The sequence below is a fragment of the Lissotriton helveticus genome, chromosome 1_2, assembly GCF_964261635.1.
Source record: "Lissotriton helveticus chromosome 1_2, aLisHel1.1, whole genome shotgun sequence".
Classification (NCBI taxonomy): Eukaryota; Metazoa; Chordata; class Amphibia; order Caudata; family Salamandridae; genus Lissotriton; species Lissotriton helveticus.
Window position 1 is genome coordinate 8,159,519 of NC_136058.1, and position 6,014 is coordinate 8,165,532.

Consider the following 6,014-nt stretch of genomic DNA (forward strand, 5'->3'; position numbering starts at 1 on the left):
GTATTTAATATGGACCCCCTTACATTTTTTGACACCCGCACTAGACCCTCCACACCAGTACTGTACTAAATTATCCCATGTATCCCGAAACTATTGCTTTCACTCGATGTCTAATTGATGTACTGCTTTTAATCTTTGCTCTGCTTACTAGTCTCGAGCTCCTCTAGTTGCCCTGCCCCCATCGACCTCTCCCACCCCAGCTCCTCGCCCAGTCACGCCCCGCCTCCAATCAGTGTCTGTTCATTTACTGATCGCGTGACTTCCAAACCCGGAAGTTACTTCCTGCCAGACCCTCCGCTGGCTCCGTGCTTGGATTCGCTCCTGCCTCGAACTTTGATTCACTCAGGTACGATCGAGCCCCTCACTCCCTCGATACTCATGTCCCCTGGTGCACTGGGACACACACGATCCTAACCGGCCCCTTTACGCCCACAGGTTTCCTCGCCGGAGAGACGTGATTACTGCTCGTCTCCACATGCCCGGCACTGGCTCTGTCCTTGACCTCCGGTACCCACAGGTAGGTCCTTACCGGTACTACACGCATCCTGCACCTCCATCTGTCTGCAATTTGCCACTCTTAATTCTGGCTCCCTCAACCCTTTAGGTTGTGCCCGCCGCAGCCCATAGATTTCCTTGATTGAACAGTCGTCTGCGCCAAGATGCCCCATAGTTTCCATCATTACCTCAGGTAACGCGGTTTGATTGCCCCGCCCTCCCACTCGAGTCCCATATTCCTGTACCCTCTCTCCAACTCGGGCCCTTGCTTCTCTCCACAGATCCATTGGGATTGTTCACGCGCCTCAGTCATATCGCCGGACTACATTCCTGTTTTTCCTACAGGTAATTGTTGCCTCAAATAATTTTTTTCCCCCTGCGCGCCAAGTCCACGTCTACGCGGCTGATCCTCCTCCGGTTGATTCCTCCTGGCTCCCTCTGACTACGCTGTGCTTCCCACAGGCCAGTGCACCCCGTCCTTTGGCTACAGACACATCGTCGCTAGCTACTTGACTTTCTATATGATCCGCGGGTGATGGGGCGCACCTTTCCCTAAATACTCCGGTCATCACCGTGTCCTTGCAAGCACTCCCCAATCTATTAGTAGCCTGCAATCCAGCCTAAATTCATCTCACTCCCCTACCCCCACTGGATTATCCAACTGCTCCATATCCGGTCACAGGCCATTGTACACTGCTCCTTGGGTACTGACACATCGGCACTTGCTTCCTGCCTCTCTACATGACCCGCTGGGGATTAGGCGCACCATTCCCTCGATCCTCCGGTCAGTAACCTGGTCTTCTTGACACTCACCGAGCTTTCATTAGCCTGCACTCCACACCTACTGAACTGCCAACCGCTTCATAACCGGTCTTGTTATTCAGCACCCTCTCTGCTTGCTCGCCACCACTGGCCCCCACAACCTCGGTACTATGCGTCCGCTGGCCCGGCTCCACCTCCCACCCTAGCTGGTTTCCGTTCCCTTCCACCCCCGTGACCTTTTTCCCTCCCTTGCGCCACCCTCATCTTTTCCCTTTCACCCCACAGCATTGAAAATGAGACAACCCCGTCCTGAAGATAGTCCTAATTGATCAGGGACCGAAACGTCGTCGACCCCACAGTGCTAATTGAGGCGCAACATTCAGCGTGGCTCTACAGAAATTGTGATTTGTGATTCTAAGTCACCTTAACTATGTCACACACTGAGCCACCCACTGTATAACATTTTCACCTAGTTCACATCGCACCGCCCACGCTGTTCACCCCATCACTTGCGTCGCCTTCCACCACTTGTATATATTTGAGCACCAAGTCCACTCTCGGTTGTCATTTGAATTTTTGAACTTTGTGCTGTTCTAATTATTCGATTTTGTCCTTGTCCTCCTTCTTAAGAACCAAATATATAAGCAATTATTATATACAAATCATTGGAATAATTGTCTCCTTATTTTCTTGTTCGAGTAATGCTTTCTGCAATTGTCTTTTTGAATTCCACCTGTTGGGATACTGTATTTTTATACACCTTTGAACCCCAATCCCGACTAGGTATATGGTTCACACTCCTGTTTCCTTTACAAAAAAAAACAAAAAACGTAGGTGTGGCACAGCGCTCTGTAGAAGAGATTCGCAATATGTGGTACGATCTCTGCTCACACATGAAGGAAAAGGTCCTGTGCCACGGGAGGCAGACCCTCAGCTGCACTCCTACCCACTACACTGAAGGCAATGGTGGACACCACCCTGAAGCCAGTGGCTGTTGTTGGTTTTGCCAACCTGGACATGTCTATGCCTGTACCATTGCAAAGTAAGTGCATAACCTTAATTATGGTAACATTTCTGAGCTTGAAACTGGTGTCCGCGTGCATGTAAAGAAAACGTTAACAGATATGTCAGTATGGGATTGTGCCATGTCCAAATTAGCCCTCATGGGGCATTATGGGACTCGTAGTCATAAGCAAACACAATGTAGTCAGTGTCAGACATTTGTAGAACAAATATGTGCAACCAATGATAATGTGTTCCTCACGTAATGTTTTTAATTGTATCTCCATTATCGAATTAGATGCACATGGGGAAGATATTGAAGGCCCAATAGATGACGGTGAAGAGCAGGCACAGATGGTGGAAGAAGAAGCAGTAGTGCTGGGAAGTCTGCTCATAATACCTCATGGCCACTCCAGCAGTGTGTCCTTCTCCCCACAGCCACCATCAGAAGGGGCAGACGATGCCATACAGCCACCACTCCAACCCTGCAGCCAGTCTTCAAGTCCTGGCAGCAGCGCTCCACTGTGCATGCCCATAGACACCGTCACACTTCGTAGGCTTCTGGGTCTCAGACGGAAGCCGAGGAGGCGGTGTATGGTGGGCTTGATGTGTCAATGCGGCAGATTCAGTCTCTGCAGCACAAACTGATTAAAATGGTTAACTGAAAATTTCAGTCAATGCAACTGTCCATTAATGTGGGGTTCAGCACATTGGCCAATTAGTTGGCAGACAGTCAGGCTGACATGGAGACGAACATGGACAAACTGGAAAGTGCCCTTGAGAAACTCTGCACTGAGACGTCAGAGGACAGGAGCACTCAAAGGCACACAGAAAGGAGTAGTGCTGTGTCTATGGATGCCATGATCAGGGCCATTGGAAGGCTTGCACAGGCCACCACTACACTATCGAAGCATACACTGATGCCACAAGTGGAGATGGGCCACTTCAGTTGGGAGGTCTCGAGGGGCCTTGGCCAGATAACTGCTGCACTAGAGGCAATCCAAACTGCACAAAATACTAGTGGTGTGGGTGCAGAGGCTCCTGATAGGGAGTTGTCCAGAGTCAGCAGCATCTCTGCCACAGATGCTCGTGTGCTGCGATGAACAGCAGCCACGCTCCTGCACCTCAGCATGGTTGCACGTCACATACCAGATGCCCTCTCCAAAAATAAAAAAGGGGAGTGGCTATATTTGGTTTTTACATTTATTATTGGTGCTGTAACAGACCTAAATGTTGACTTTATGGTGTCAAAATTCATGAGAATGACAGCATGTCTGTCAACTGTTTGGTAACACCTTCCATTACAGGTAGCTTTTCTTTGAGCAAACAATCAAGTGTGGTGGCATTTTGTTATAGTAGTGTGGATATGAGAATGTCTTACCTTGTGAAATAATATGTAGCAATGTGGTCCCTGCACCTTCACCACTCTACTACTCTGCTCATCTCTCCACTGTTGGCTGATGTACAGGTGGGCCAGGATCCTCGTCCTCTGAATTACCTCAATGTGTAGGCCTCTCCTGCAGGCAATATTGTTTAGGAGGGCACACATTGCTACAATCTTACAAGCGGTTTCTAGTATAATAGCAAGGCACCCCGTACTCTTATAGAGGCAGCAAAATTGAGATTTTAGAAGTCCAAATGTCCCTCAATCACACTCCTGGTGCATCGATGTGCAGTGTTGTTTTGGCTTCTATTTTGGGTGCATGTGAGAAACATAGGGTGTGCGGATCCAGGGACGTAGGGCACAAGCACTGTCACCTGTAACACATATATTCGTGTGAGACAAAATACATATTGTGAGGATTGGGCAGTTTCATTTCAGCATTTACATTAATTGTCTGTACCTAATATGCATTCCTCATTAAACTCCCCACTTTCCACTTGTCTGTATATTCCCCTGTGCCTAAACATGAAGGAGTCAGGGATACTCCCTGGATATTTTGAGACAATGTCAGATATTAAGTTGTGGACATTGCAAACCACTTGGATATTAATGGAATGTATTTTTTCCAGTTCCTAAAAAGGTTTTCAAGATGCAATGGTGGGCATATGGGTACGTGTTCCATCTACACCCAATGACCTGGGGACATTTTGCTATCCTGTAAAAGTTGCAAATTGGTAATACGCCTTTCATCACCAATCCTGGTCATGTACATGTTACAGTAGATTTTGAGAAGCATGGCCTGAGGAATGAGTGGAAGAAACGTGTACGTGCACTTTACGACACCCCACCTTCAACAGCTACCATATCCTGATAACTGCCAGTGGCTAATAGGTGTAACAAGCACAACACCTGGCCATGGGTGGGGATGAAATTGCTACGCAGAATACTGTTTTCTAGGTGTGGCTTTAAAAGTGCAATTCATTCTAAAATGTCAGTGCTACTTAGACTGTGTTTGTCATATATCTCTTTCTCTGTTTGGTTAAAAATCTGCTTAGCAGCCAGTATGCCCATCCTCCTTGCTATCACATACAGGGCAGCCATTGTGGACAGCAATGGTGCAATCTGGGCCTGCTTTTATAGTTTGCACCCAGTTTCCAGCTGGTTTGAGTTGGTGGTAATTTATATCTGCAAACTGGTCAAATTGCGACTATTCAGCCGTTTTTCCATTCTTAAACTGCTTTGCGACTGTTTTGCTGTGATCTAAGCCAGAAGTGATCAAGGCATGGAATCATTTTATTTTGCTGTGGATATCATTTTCAGAATGGATCACCAAGAGATGTGAATCGTGTGTAAACATTTTTTTCAGGGTTGTAATGTTTTGTTTTGTAATATGTGATGTGGATGCTTTTGGTGACTTAAAGTGAGAACATTCTCATGTCAACTTGTTCTGAGGCAGTCGGTGATGTTTTCATTGAATGTTGTTCTGGTGACGTGAGATTATGCATTCGTTGGTTCTGATGAGAGTTACATCTAGGAGAGCTGTAGGAGCTGATTTAATTTCAGGTTTGCTAAAGAGCTTTCAGACAAGTAAACCCCTTGGGTAGTTCTTGGGGTTTGCTTCGGACACCAAATAAGTGACACTGAAGGACGATGTAATCCAGCAGGTAGAACTGACTGAGAGAGTGATCGAACATATGTGATTCTCTGTCATCAATTCAGAAATAGCTAGATTAGAGCATAGCATTACTATGGATTCCAAAGTATCCCTGTGTATGGTGTTTATACCACAGAACAATGATTGCTTTGAAGATGAGTAGTCTCCCAGAGAACAGTGTCTTCTTTGTCTTCACTGAAAAGGTAGAAGGTGTTGATTAGGAATGTATGTACACCCCGAAGTGATCATGCAGTCGTTATGCAGCAAGGAATGTGGTGTGCAGGCTTTAGTGATATTGTCTCTTTGGAGGGAAGGTCATAATTCCACAAAAAACGTGGTGAAATAACCAAACTGGATTTCTGTCATGGTGAGAAAATCAGAGCCCAAATTGATGTAATGTTTTCTGTTTGTTTAAAGTTGAAGACATTTTTTTTTAATGGCATCATCAATCTACCTTTGAGATTTCACAGGCGGAAGATACTCAGACCGTCCAAAGGTGTTGACTGGGTTTAGAATGCTGGGATATCACGAGACAGGAATCTCTAAGTCTGGTGGCTATCCCTGCACCTAACTCTGGCGATTACAATCGTTTGTCCCCAAATGGGGATTAACCCTGATGATCTAGAACTTCTGGGTCAATTCCCACTGGTTTTGCCCGATTTGGGGACAAAATCTGCAGGCACTGAGGGGCTTGGGGTGAGGGTCAAGGGTGGAAAG

At 46.7% G+C, this 6,014-nt stretch overlaps 1 long non-coding RNA gene across 1 annotated transcript; it reads left to right on the forward strand.

The window, feature by feature from the left end:
• The first annotated feature begins 274 nt into the window (after positions 1 to 274).
• On the forward strand, positions 275 to 4,152 carry LOC144807739 (uncharacterized). Its single transcript, XR_013606404.1, has 3 exons — positions 275 to 346; positions 436 to 517; positions 2,558 to 4,152. It is a non-coding gene; the product is annotated as an uncharacterized LOC144807739 (long non-coding RNA).
• The last annotated feature ends 1,862 nt before the right edge of the window (positions 4,153 to 6,014 follow it).